This window comes from Coptis chinensis, chromosome 7 (assembly GCF_015680905.1).
Source record: "Coptis chinensis isolate HL-2020 chromosome 7, ASM1568090v1, whole genome shotgun sequence".
Classification (NCBI taxonomy): Eukaryota; Viridiplantae; Streptophyta; class Magnoliopsida; order Ranunculales; family Ranunculaceae; genus Coptis; species Coptis chinensis.
The window spans coordinates 43,417,767-43,432,047 of record NC_141462.1 but is presented as its reverse complement, the minus strand read 5'-3'; the positions used below and the strand labels follow the sequence as shown (position 1 = coordinate 43,432,047).

At 36.6% G+C, this 14,281-nt stretch overlaps 1 pseudogene; it reads left to right on the top strand.

The window, feature by feature from the left end:
* Positions 1–3,950: 3,950 nt before the first annotated feature.
* On the top strand, positions 3,951–4,044 carry LOC147487629 (small nucleolar RNA R71; annotated as a pseudogene).
* The last annotated feature ends 10,237 nt before the right edge of the window (positions 4,045–14,281 follow it).

Sequence of the window (14,281 nt, the reverse complement as noted above, 5' to 3'; positions counted from 1 at the left end):
CCACCATTACAAAAATTCTAGTCCCCTCCACCTCCTTCGTGTTGTAAAACCATCGGACTAAGTCTTCATGGTAAAAGGCTTCAGTCGGGTACCACAAGCTATTCCAGTCTCTACTGATCATTTCATCACTGTAAAACGGCGCGAAGTGGTCGCCAGTAAAAGCTTGCTCCAGCAAAATTCGACGTTGTTGAGCCATTTTAGTGTTTGGAATGTAGTGGGGGTTTAAATGGGATGTGGTGTTGGAATTTGAATTGATGGACTTAAACAAACTGTGGTGGTGGCGCGGCAGTTCAAAATTTGAAATTTTCGGTGGTTTTTGGTTATTTAATTTGGTGGAGGTGGTGGTGGAAAACTTTTAGATTAGATTGGAAGTAGATTTGAACTGTGGGCGTGGGTTAATTTGGTTTTATTTTTTTATTTTTTTTAGGTTTTTGGAGCTTTGGTAGGCGTTAATGGCAGTTTTGAAAAGATGAACGCGACTGTTGGGCGAAGGTAAGGTAAGGGCGCTATGCGGTCGTTAGGCGGGTTGGTTGGGCCCAAGCCCAATTAGAAATTTTGAATTTTCGATTTTTTGCGAAACTTCAAATCACAATTGCCGCTTCGTTACCGGTCCGATTTTTGCGAATGAGATATGGAAATGATCAGGAGAGAATTTCCAATCCAATAATCCATAAAACACTCTATTCCGACCGTGGATGACATATAAGATAGTGGAAAATGCCTCGAAGTGCATGCATAACGTACGTTATGCGAACGAATGAACTCTAAATTCATAGAGTATGTCAACCCGAATCGAAATACAATTAAACGGCCTACGCAACTCTAATGGGACATAAAACATTCTAGGACGGAAATACGAACACCCCACCCCCAAACAAATTTTTTACAACAAAGCTTAGAAAATTTGTTTTTTAGCAGTGGGTCTTTTTAAAGTCAGATTTCCGAGACTTCCTAGATTTCTATGTTTATTTATTTTTTAATATATATATATATATATATATATATATATATATATATATATATATATATATATATATATTGTTACTTTTTAAAAAGAAAAACAATAAACAAGAAACACATAATTCACCCCATAGAGAAACATGACTCAAAAATCCGAGAAAACATGCAAGAGTGGAAAACGTGAATTATGTCAAACGTGGACTTAAGATCCGGTACTTACAGCCACACACTCCGTAGGGAGGGCCCGGTTACCTTAATGGTGCACTCACCAATATATGGAAATGAAAGGAAATGCACCAAACACAAAAGTTGAGTCGTTTATAGGCAGATACTTGAGACTTTATCTAAACATATGTATGAACATGCAGTTTATCATATATCAACAACCGAAATAGTTGTGGATCATTCCATAAATAAATATCACAGAAAACATATCCAAACACAATCAAGGACCAAGATTTCCTATGACGCAACCTAGTGAAATGAAAGCGAAGTCGGATAACCCTATTACGTAACCTAGCATGCACCTTCTTTTTTATTTTTGAACGAGTGGGTGTTCTAGTAATTAAGTGTGGAAAAGTGAATGGTTGTGGAGAATATGGTGGATATGGATAAGCTGTAGAAGGACAGCATGTAAACAATGAGGATGTGGGTTTAGCACAAAACTCATTCATGGTGTGTGTAGGGACTGTTTCAAGTCTGAAAATGAAGGTGTCAAATGCTTTTGTCTTCTGAATTATTTGTTTACTAGGTGGATTTAAAAAATTCTAAAGCACAGAAGAAACAAAAGGATCGAGTGCAAACTCGAGATTCCTTTGAAAGGGCGGAAGGAGGGAAGTCGAGGTGTATGTTATGCAAAGTAGTTCTTGATAGGGTGATTCATCACCTGCTCTAAGAAACTCATTGAATTCCTCATCTAGATTGGTCATATCCTCATTACTATGATAGTCCTCTACATCTTTGAGAAATCATCTATCTCATCCTCATCCGTAATATGTGTATCGACTAGTGTAGGGATGGAAATGTTGGAGTCTGAACTTCCAAAGAAAAGAAATTTGGGCATATGATTATCATGGAATGTGTTGTTGAAATAATCTCGAGCAAAGCTCTTGATCATGCTAACCTCTCCATCCGTAGACGAATCGGGTAACTGTGTCTTTGTTTTAAAAACATTGACTTCAACAGCAAGATGGCCAAAAGACATGGACATTGAACCATCGCGGCAATTAATGAGCGCATTGGCAGTTGCCAGGAAAGGACGCCCTAAGATGATCGGGACAGAGTCGTTAACGACTTCTGTATCAAGTATGACAAAATCAGCCGGATAATAAAAATCCTGAACTTTTACCAGAACATTTTCGACGACACTCTTAGGATACTTAATAGACCGATTAGCTAATTGCAACGTCATTTTAGTGGGTTGCATCTCGTCTAGACCTATTTGTCTATACAAATAAAATGGGAGTAAGTTAACACTAGCCCCCAAGTCTAATAATGCGGTCGTCGTATAAGAATCTCCTAAGGTGCATTGTACAGTAGGACGACCAGGGTCCTTGTACTTAACAATTCCATTATGTTCAGATAGAGTTGGGAATTGTTCTATTAAAAAGGCGTCTTTTGGTATATTGGTCTTACGCCTAGTAGTACACAACTCCTTAAGAAACTTAGCATGGTGTGGTAGCTTTTTAATAGCTTCGAGGAAAGGAAGGTTTATAGTTAGATTCTTGAAAACGTCCCTAATCTCTTCATAATTAGTATCCCTAGTTAACACGGCTAATTTTTGTGGAAACGGTGGTTTCTTTCTATATTTAGCAATAGTATCACCTGGATGTTTAACCGTGGCTTTCTGTTTCTTAGGTTGTGTTGTAACTGGTACCTCTACAGTGGTAGGCTCTTCAGTTTCTATTTCGGTATCTAGTAAAATAGCAGGTGTAGGGGCTACTGGTGGGGTACCTATAGGCATAGTTACTTTGTTATCAACCACTCTGCCGAGCGAGAGTGGTGATGGCCTTTAGCTCACCTACATTTTCATATTCATTACTAGTATTATCGGTTATCTCAAAGGTCGTACTTGTTGTTTTAGGATTAGGTATTTTGTGACACTGAAACACACCTTTGGGTTGGGCTTTATCTTGAGCCAACTGTTGGGTTAAATTATTAACGGATTGTAGAAGTTGTTGGTTAGATTGAGCCATGGTTTGGAAAAGTTTTTAGCTCACTTGTATGAAGGTGTCAAGACAATCCGGTTGTGTGGGCGTAGTAGTCACAGGTGGTGTGACTGGAACTATTTCACGTGAATTATTTATGGGTGGATTTTGATAGTTATTATTTACCGGAACGATACCTCTATTAGCATTATAATTATTATAACTACCTTGACCTTGTGCTTGACCTTGTCGAGGTTGCACTTGGTTGTTATAATTATTAAAATTACCACGACCACATCGCCTTGTCGTGGTGGAGCTTGGTTAAAACTTTGTGTTGGCCTAACATATTGATTATTGTACCCTGGAGGTGTGACGTGTTGGTTATTTCTCCAACCGAAGTTGGGATTTTGTCTCCGAGGGGCATTAGGTTCACTATTAATGGAACAAGCCTGTTCATAGGCTATAGGACAGTGGAAGTCGGGATGCTCAGGGCTCCAATAGAAACTACATGGATTTGAATTTACATTCATGATGGGGATAGGCTTTTGTTGAACCGAAATGGCCTCTACCTTTTTAGTGAGTGATTCAATTAGAGTTTTAAGCTCGGGATCGTGTTTAATTTCAAACATACCGGCGGCCTTAACTGTATTAGAAGAACTAGCGGAGCGGTGGATATCGTCACTACCCCCCGAGTTGTTATTTCGCTTTAGTTTGATCCTCTAAAAATTTATAAGCCTCCGAGGCTCCTTTGCTTAAGAAACTACCCCCATTCTTATGTCTAGGACTTCTTTATGGTGGTGTAGAAGTCCTTTGAAAAAGGCACGAACTAACGTGTCTTTCGCTAAGTTATGATGTGGACACTCTATAAGGAGATCGGTGAAACGATTCCAAGCCTCTAAAAATGATTCACGAGGATTTTGTCGAAAGAAATGAATCTTGGAAAGCATCTCATCCATCTTTAGGGGTGGGTAAAAATGTTCCATAAACAGCTGAACAAGTTTAGCCCACGAGTCCACAGAATTAGGCGCTTGGGCAGTTAATCAAGACACCGCCTTATCGGCTAAGGTGAAAGGGAATACCCTTAGTTTAATTTGTTCCGCACCAACCGTAGGATAGTGGAATGTTGTTAGGACTTGTTCAATCCTACGCATGTGCTGATAAGGTTTTTCATGGTCTAATCCATGAAAAACGGGTAACAAATTAAAAATATTTGGGGGGATTCGGAAATCCCCCACAGGGTCTGCTAGAACGATGCAAGATTTGGGGCTATCACTCAAGGCTTTATAAAAGTCCAAGAGAGGAGTTTCTCCTTCGTCGGGCATTGTGTCAGGTGGTGTGTGTGAAATAGTAGCTAGAGGTGTAGTGGGTGGTATACTAGATAGACTTGTTTGTTGACGTTGTTGTGTAATTACGTTCGGTGTTTTTGTTCAGCCATACCTTAATCTCATACAAGGCTAAAACCAACCTTAGCTAAACACATCAACACTCCAAACAATTCTAATATACTAGTATAAACCTCTAACAGGAGATGCGAGGTGTGGAAGAAAGGAATACCTGATTGCGTCCTTCCTTCGCTTATGAATAGCGTCTTGTTTTACGATGTTCGTGTATATAACAAGTTAGAACACTGAAAAACTTGAAAAATCAAAGTTCAATCAAAATTGTAGAAATCTGAAAAATCTAGCTTAGGGCGCTGCCGCGCCAGATAGGCGCTGTCGGCTCCGTGTAACTTCAAGTTACAGTGATTTAGGGCGGTTCGCGCTCCACATGGGGGCGGTCGCTCGCTTCGTGCTTATGGGCTAGGTTAAGCTCCTTACGAGCCGGGTGGGCTCAGTGTAATTTCTTGCGGGACTTTTCAACAATGAAACGGAAAACCACAGTATGAATCAAACAAGGGTGGGTGGGTTTAATGGGACTTTAAGAAAATTACTTGTACTATAAAAACAATGCGAAAGTGAAACTAAGATGGCAGTGGCGCCATTTGATAAAACATAAAATGAATAGTTTACCTACGAAATGAACGATAAAACTCAAAACGTAAGTAAACTAAACTATCTTATATGCCTATATTTTATCAAATGGTTTCTACTCTCAATCCTATGAGATATAGTGGAGTAGAGTGATTCGTTCCACTCCTAGTCCTTCCGCATACTGTGTTCTCTACGTATAAGTACTCTTAAGTCTAAAGTCTAATGAGAGATTTACGAAGTGGCAACTAGACTACGATACAACTACCCACAAGATGCAACTAGTCGATTATCAGAACAACTATGGGAATGCTACGCTGATTCTATGATAAGGAGTTAGAGGGGGGATTGATTCCACCTTAACTCGACTTAATCCTATTAACAACGAATCGTCGTAATCCGAATTTCAACTGCTTCGCAGAACAATATGGTTTCTCCTAATCCCTAATTACACATGGCATTTCTACCAATTCATAACTAGCATGTGAACGATTAAACCCATTCTCATGGTGAACTAATCGTTTCTAGATTGGAAAGGAAATTACGACGACTCTACGATAATCGGAGTCAAGCTTTCATCAAGGCTTCTCAACCCCTCAATGGAGGTTTAGCCGAGAATCATTACTGTAATCATTTCGATTAAATTAAAACTAAACATACTATAAAGAATTGAAATTTACTAATCTAAATTAAACAATAATTAAAATGTAATTAATAACTAAGAATTGAATAACAAGTAATAAATGAAATTAGGTCTAACACAATGTAAATGACAAGAATCGAAATTGACAAAATAACTATTTTATTTATCTAATCAATCAAGAATAATGATTCTAAGAGTTTAATCTAAAACAAGAATTGAAATGGAACTAAACTTAATTAATCTACTGAAAACTAGATCTAGAATTTTATATATTTTTTGGTCTAACTAGCTACCATTAACTATCTACCCTATCTACCATTAACCAAGAGTGAAGCTTTTGTTTTTATACATTTAGATCCAAAAATCGTGCATGGGCTTGGAGCCATGTTTTGGGCCAGAGAATCAGGCCCAAAACCCAATTCTTTCAGTCCAAAAAGGCCTCTTCAGCTGCAGTTGGCTTCAACAGAATTTTTGTCCACTTCTGCTCCTCTGATTGGGTCAAGGCTTGGACCATTGGAAAGCTCTTTCCGAGTCAGTCGTTTTGACATAAGGTAGGCCCAATTCCGAGGTCTGAGTCCAAAGATACGGCCTTCGGAAGTTCTGCTGACTTTGTGTGTTGTTTCTACCCGCGTCGACTTTTCAGCTTTTGACCGGGCTTTAGAAAGGCTTTGTCTTCTTCAATCTTGGCCTTTAATTACAGAACTCCTTAGCAACCGACCTTTGCTTCTTTATCTCACTAAAGTGGCACATTTCTACACATAATGGACTTTGAAGCCTGAAATGCATAAAAACACGTAATCAGTGTTAACTCTTAATTATTACTCACATAATTGGTCTAAAAGTATGACTGTTACAGGGTTAAAACTACAGTTTTGGGCTCTTATCAAAGGTCATGTGCAGGAATTAAAGGAAGTAACTTCTTTATCGCAATGTGAATCTCAATCTGGTTTGGCAGCTGAGGAAATAACAATGGAAGAAATAGATGAATTTCTTAAAGATAAAGCCATAAACCACAACTTTATAGATTCAACTAAGCTAGATGAAGAATTCTATGATTTAATAAGAGTATGTGAGGATCTACCAACTGAGGAACTACCAACCACCTAATATCCACCTGAGTTACCACCTCCTAAAATCCAACCATCTATCACAACTAAACCATCCATTCACCCACCATTTCAGAGGAACCTCGAATTTGCGCTTGAGCCTATTGCCTCAAAGACCCTCTATAATTTTTTCAACCCTCACAGTGAAGAGTGTTTGCCTAGCACACAATCCCATGAGTACACCATTCTTGTAGTTGAGAAGCAAGCTTTGAACGACTGTAGTGCGAAACCTAGTTTGTCTTATTTTTCCTCATCGAAGCCTCATGAAAGACATCAGGATCCATACTTCATTCTTTTCTCACTTAAAGTATCACTAATTTATCTTTTTGGTCATTCTAACTCTTTAAAACAGCTACAACATGATGGTTTGTATATATTCTTTGATGGGTTGCATAAGTTTTCTTTCATTCTTCTACATGATTGCTTCCAATTATACAACTTCATTCTGTTTGGAGGTGCATATAGTATCATGTTTTTATGGCTAGACCCCAACTCTTTCAACTATTAGTTTATAGTTGACCACGCATCATCTATTTTGTGCCACCCCAGTTTCTTGCTTGTTTAGGGGGTGTGCACAGTCTAGGGGAATCTGACTTAAAATGACCCCACATTAAGTCTAATGGAATCTTACTTTAAAAGACCCGCATTTAAAACAAATTTTCTAAACTCTGTTCTATAAAATTTGTTTGGGGGTGGGGTGTTTGGTTTTTCCATTCTTGATCACTCAACTTCCTATTCTTATCCCTTCCTCATCTCGTAGCTAGATTTCTTGTTGTTTGTTGTTTTGATGTTGTTTTTATTATTTTTAGTAGATTGGATGTTAAGTTCTTAAATTCAGTAGTTAAATTTGAATTCAAAAGTTAATTGTATTTGAATTTCGATTTTAATTTAATTTGGTTCTTTTCAAATTATGCGTTGATTTTACTGTTAATCCCACCTTCCTGAATTGTTTGGGGGTGGTATTATTTCTTTTAGTATGGTTTTTATATGATCCACAATTTTAGAAATAATTTTGCGATGATTGTTAGGAATGTTGCCGATATTAGCATGTCTATAATTAGATATTATGGTAGGATGAAATGTCAATGAGTTAGGAAGTTACTATGCTAAATACAACCTAAAAGATATTAGGTTGGTTTTAGAATAATGAATTTGGGTTGTTTCCGTTTTATGTTATGGAAATATTTTGTTTTCGGCAATTGCCTTAAATTTTTTTTTGGCAACTTGTTAATTCGTTTAGAAACCAAAACCCTATATATACTTCCTTCATTCTCCACACAAAACCCACACATCTCACTTTCATCTCTCACCTTTCACTCCCATTTTATTCCTCTTTTCTTCTTCACTTTAGCACTCAAGGTGCACGGAGCGCGACCTGCGCCTCAGTTGAGCGTCACCTGCTCTTGAACCACCTGTGACTTGATTTAGTGTGGAGCACGACCCACGCCCTACCCAGACTAAATCTGAGTTCGCCCCGCACCCAAAACATTGTAACTCAATTTGCTTTTGAGCGCGACCCGCGCCCATACAAGGCATAGTTGAGTGCCACCTGCGCCTTTACCTCCATAGGCACGAAAAATTCCAATTTTTTGTGGGTTGTTCCAGGATCATTTGCAGCTGTTTGAGAGAGTTGTTTTGTGATGACATCCCCTCGTCTTATACCGGAGGAGTCTTTTGAAGACTTGTTCCAAAGTGACACCTATGGTGCGTGGTTTCGCGAGGTAATTATACAAGTAGGCTGGGAACCGCTAATGGTAAGACCTGATGAACTTTATTCTCCTGCACTTACATCTTATTTTTATGATAATTGTAAGTTCTTTGATAGACCGGATGGAGAACAAGTGTTCTCCATCACCATTGAGAATGAACCAATGGAAATTACGAGGTTCTTGCTAGCCTTTGTTCTTGGACTTGCTATGCCCACTGAAATACAAGACTCATGGGCCTATTTGGTAGATAATATGTACATCTATAACTATGAGGATTTGCATGAGCATTATGGGGCAGGAATCTTTAGGATAGAGGTCCAAGGGAAATATAACGTCGCCCTTGGTAGCCTGTCCATGAACGTGGGAACTGTTATATTTTGGATCATGCTAAACATTAGAGGGGAATGGCGTTATTCTTCTGCGAATGACGAAACTTGTGATATTTTCCTTGCTTTAGCTGGGGGACGTATTCTCTATGATATTCCCCAGAACCTAATGTCTAGTTTAGCACGAGCCCATAGCATGAGGCATAAATACCTTCTTATGCCTATTTTAGTTTGTCGTATTATGCTATGTTTTTTTCTTATTTTTTGTACCCGTTTCACGGATTGGGTTGGGGTCGACATTGTGAGATCCACAAATTGTATTATTCGATCCTTCCGTGCAATGACTTGGCCGGGGTGGAAGCTACAACCTCATCTGGTTGCCCCATACACCCCATCTGACCAAGTGGCGCTTAACAGGTTAGCAATCATAGATGATAAATGGCGTGAAGCCTGGCAAATCATCATGGCATGGCAGGATGCGAAGAAACCTTATTTCTTTATAAAAGAGGAGGAGGATGATGATTAAATGGGATAGGAGGTAAGTTTTTAATTTCAGTTAGTGTCTGCTTATGTCCCAAGCAATTTAATTCTTGTTAACCCCATAACAGGTGGAACTCATATAGAGTTGCGTCAGTTTTTATTTTCTATATTAGTATGTTTTAACCTTGTTTTGCAAATGTTCCAGAATTTCATGTGTTTCCATGGTATTTTTCTACCCTTTTTATTTAAATACTTTGATGACAAAGCATGCTTCTTGTTTGGGGTGGCATAGAAACACGTGTAATTAAGGCATCTGTTAGGATATAGATATGTATAATATGCACTTGTTTTCTAGTAAAAATTTCAAAAATTTAAAAATATAAATAAAAAGTTATGCTATACACTTAGGAATATTGGTATTGTTTTCTTTCTATATGCTCTTAATAATCTAGAAGTCTCACATAGCTTTTGCATTAGAATAGTTTTAGAAACTTACGTTAATATATAGGTAATAATCTTTGCATCTATCTATAAATATATTACATGAGTATCTATGATTGTTTGGCAGTAAGTTTCTGAAATCTAGGCTAGAGTACTTATTCTACAAATCCTGTGAGAATATAGCCTAAAGCCTTATATGAGTGAAACATTTGAGAAATGACACAAGGGAGAAGTAAAATCCGGATAGAGAAATCACACGTCCACTTGCTTGATCACTATACCATATCCTAAGCGAGAATTTAAGCCCTCTTTGGATCGATATAGCCAGAAATTCAAACCTTATTTTCCGCTAGTCGCCCCTCTGAGCCTTTCTATAGCCTTTCATAAACCATAATTCCTTTATCCTCTTACAAAACAAAATAAAAATAAAAATCAGCCTACCCATTCTTTGAATGAGTCTGAGAATAGAGATAAAGAATAGAAAAGAGAAAGACCTTTGAAATCAAGAATTTGTTAGTCGCTTCAAATAAGAAAAGAAAATTTCCATCCAAATAAAAATAAATAAAAGAAAATAAAGAGTTAGAACTCCAAAAATAGAATCAAAGTAGTCAAAAACTAAAGAAAAAGAAAAATATGGCTAAGGATGGAAACAAAGTGTAGTAGCAAAAGTAAAGAACAAGGTTTTCTCTAGTTACATAATATAAAAACTCTATTATCTCAGACTTGTGTTTTTTAAATATCCATTTCCTTCTTTCTTAAATCATCTCCTAATCCCCACAACACCTAATAAAGACCTCTAGCTCAATTAGGAATATGTTAGTGTGGTAGTAAGTGACAGATGTGTTTGATCGACTCCGGCTTCCTTGTGTGTCATTGAGATTGTAAGGTAAAGTGTGCCCACCGCATTAACCTTGAGTAGATGTAAACTTGAGCGGAAAAATCAGAGTGGTTTTTGTCTTGACATTTATGTGAGAACCTACTTAAGGATGCTATTCCGAGTTTTCATAAATGGACTTGTTAATGCATTTCATAGTATTACTCATTATATATATGTTTATTTGTAGATGATTGATTATTATGCATATATTAGCTAGGTCTCGACTCGGTTATTCTGTATCCATTGCTAGTGAGATGTATAGATAATTGAGACATAAATAAGGAAATAATAGTTTTATTTCTTAGTCGTCGTAGTATAGATGAAGTTTGTGAGTACCTTCACTAGAAAACTCTCACGAGGCTATAACTCGTCCACGAGGGAATTCCTAGTGGTTTAAGGCCTTGTTGCATATGGTCAATGCAATCGCACTCGGCGAAATGAGACTAGTTAGAACTCCATTTTTAGTCACTTATTCTAATTTCTCATATTTGCTTTAGGACAAGCAAAATGTTGTTTGGGGGTGGTTTGATAAGAGCCCAAAGCTGTAGTTTTAACCCCTTAACAATATTGCTGTTAGACCAATTATGTGATTAATAATATCGGTTTATCACTAATTACGTGCTTTTGAGTATTTCATGCTTTGGAGTTGAATAAATGTAAATTCGTTACTAATTAGGCGCTAAAAGGAGCTAAAGGGATTGCTATGAAAGTTCCATGAAGAAAACCCAAGTTTCATGGAGAAAAATCCTTAAAAAGGTCCAGTCAAAGCTGTTAAGTGAAAGTCAAACCGGATTAGAAAGTTGAAGAAAAGTTAACATAACTTCAAAATGCCATATCTTTGGACTCAGACCTCGGATTTGGGCCCATTTTATATCAAAATGATCAGCTCAGAAAGCTCTTTCCAATGGCCCAGACTTTGACTCGATCAAAGTAGCATAAGTTGGTGAAAACATGCACTATAGCAATACGACCAGAATGGGAAGTCTTGGATTCAACAAATTGGGTTTTGGACTCGATTTTTCTGCCCAAAACATAACTCCTCAGCCCATGCACAAATTTGGGGATCTAGCTCTTCTATATCAAGAGACAAAATTTTAGCTCTTAATCTATCTAGATCTAAACCTAGTTCTAGTTCATAAAATTTAGTTTTGGTAATATAGAATTAGTTTTAATTCATTAAATTAGTTTATATAGATTAATCTAGTTAGTTGTCATTTTTATTAGTTGTTAGAACAAGTTTTGAGTTTTAGAATAAAATAATTAGTTATATTTCAATCTTGCATTCATAGATTTAGTTGTTTTAATTTAATAATTAGTATTCATAATCTTAGTTCTAAATTAGTTTTAATTTAAGTTGTAATCCATTTTGAATCTTAGACTATTGTTAAATTAGATTAATAAAAGTTAAGTTATTATTCTTCATTATGTTTTCTTATTATTCATATGTTAATGATAGTCTAATGAATTCTAGCTAAACCTCCATTAGAGGAGTTTAATGAATCTTGGATGAAGACTTGATGTGTTAGTTAGAATTATTGCATTTAAGAGTTTACTCTAGTAGGTTAGTTGATTTTCCATGAGAATGGGTTGAACTTCCTCACATGCTAATTATTAGTTGGTAGAGAATGACATGAATAATTAGGGATCATAATTAATCTTAATTGGTTATGATTGCAATAATCTACACTAGCATATTAGGAATTTATTTAAGTGAAATAAAATCCCCCTAATCTCTTCTCCATATTCTTCTCTATATTTTATTCAATTCATATTCAATTGCTTAGTTAAATTATTATAAGTAAATTCATATAATTAGTTTTATAGTATAAATTCATCTCTATAAATATTGCTTCCATCATTGTTCCCTTGTGTTGATTAATTGATTTCTTTATGTCTTGGTAGTTTTGGAGCGGAACGATTCCGTACTCTATATATTGCATGAATGTATATGTGCTAGTAGGAAATAAATAATTGATACCATAAGAATAAGGTTGGAGTAATCTAGTTGAGTTTTTACCAGTTATCAGGCGTCCTGACGGGCTTGGGCTTCCCATGTTCGCCCAGAACACACGGCCCAAGTCCGTCGATAATAAAAGGGAAAACGATAGTTTTACCTATGAATCAGCGATGAAACTCAAACGTAAGTAAAACTAAAGGTAATTCCTATTATATATATCAAAGTTCTACACTCTCGATGCTATTGCAATAAGTAGAGTAGAGAATTCGTTACACTCCTAGTTCTTTGGATTTAACGTTAACGACAATTATCAGTTCTATCAAAGTCAATGAGAGTACGGATTAATGTAATTATGCTAACAACGAGGGGAATAACGTAATCGAAATGTTCTAAATAATAAGATGGCAATTAAAATACTAAGGTTCGAATCTAGATAAAGAATTAGGGGAATTTGATTCTACCTTAATTGGACTTAATCAACTAGTGAGGAATTGTCGTAATTCGAATTTCAATGCGTTCGCATAGCAGTTGGGTCTTTCTAATCCCTAATTGTTCTTGGTAATCTCTACCAACTAACAACTAGCATGTGAAGAAATCAAACCCATTCTCATGGTGAACTAATTACTTTCTAGAATGGAATAGATTATTACAAACAATTCTACGCTAACAACAATCAAGTTTCATCAAAGCTTCCTCAAACCCCTCTAATGGAGGTTTTAGCCTTGAATCATTGATAAGAGCCCAAAACTATAGTTCTAACCCCTTAACAATCATACTTTTAGACCAATTATGCGAGTAATAAATAAGAGTTATTTATGTATTTCAGGCATTGAAGTCAATTATGTACAGAAATATGCCACTTTGGCGAGATAAAGAAGCAAGAGTTGGTTGCTAAGAAGTTCTGTGATTAAAGGGCAAGATTCAAGGTGAAAAAACCTTTGTAAAGCCCGGTCAAAAGCTGAAAAGTCAACGCGGGCAGAAATAGTGCACAAGTAAGCAGAACTTCCGAAAACCATAACTTTGGACTCAGGCCTCGGAATTGGATCTACCTTATGTCAAAACGACCAACTCAGAAAGATCTTTCCAATGGTCTAAGTCTTGACCCAATCAAAGAAGCAAAAGTGGACAAAAAGTCTGCTGAAGTAAAAACCAGCTGAAATGGGCTCTGTGGACTGAAGAAATTGGGCTTTGGGCTCGATTTTCCGGCCCAAAACATAGCTCCTCAACCCATGCACGAAAATGTGGATCTGGTCTCCTCCATTTACACACATAAGACTTAGCTCTTAAGCATTAGATAGTGTAGGTAGAAAGTAGCCATTAAACCTTAGTTCTAGATCTAGTTTTAAATTAATAAAGTAGTTTTGATTCTTGTTTTAAATTCGGTATTGATATTAGCCATTAATTATTAGCTTAAATTCTTAGATTCAATTATTTGTCATTATTAGTTTAAATAAATTCTTGCAAGATTAATGTCCATTTGAGTTAAAATAAGCAAAGTTCAAATCTTTATTCCATGACTTGTGTAATTTCATATGGAAATGATAGCATGATGATTCTAGGCTAAACCTCCATTAGAGGGGATTGAAAAAGCCTTGATGAAGCTTGATTTGTGTTAGCATAGAGTAGTCGTAATTTCCATTCCATTCTAGAAATGATTAATTCACCATG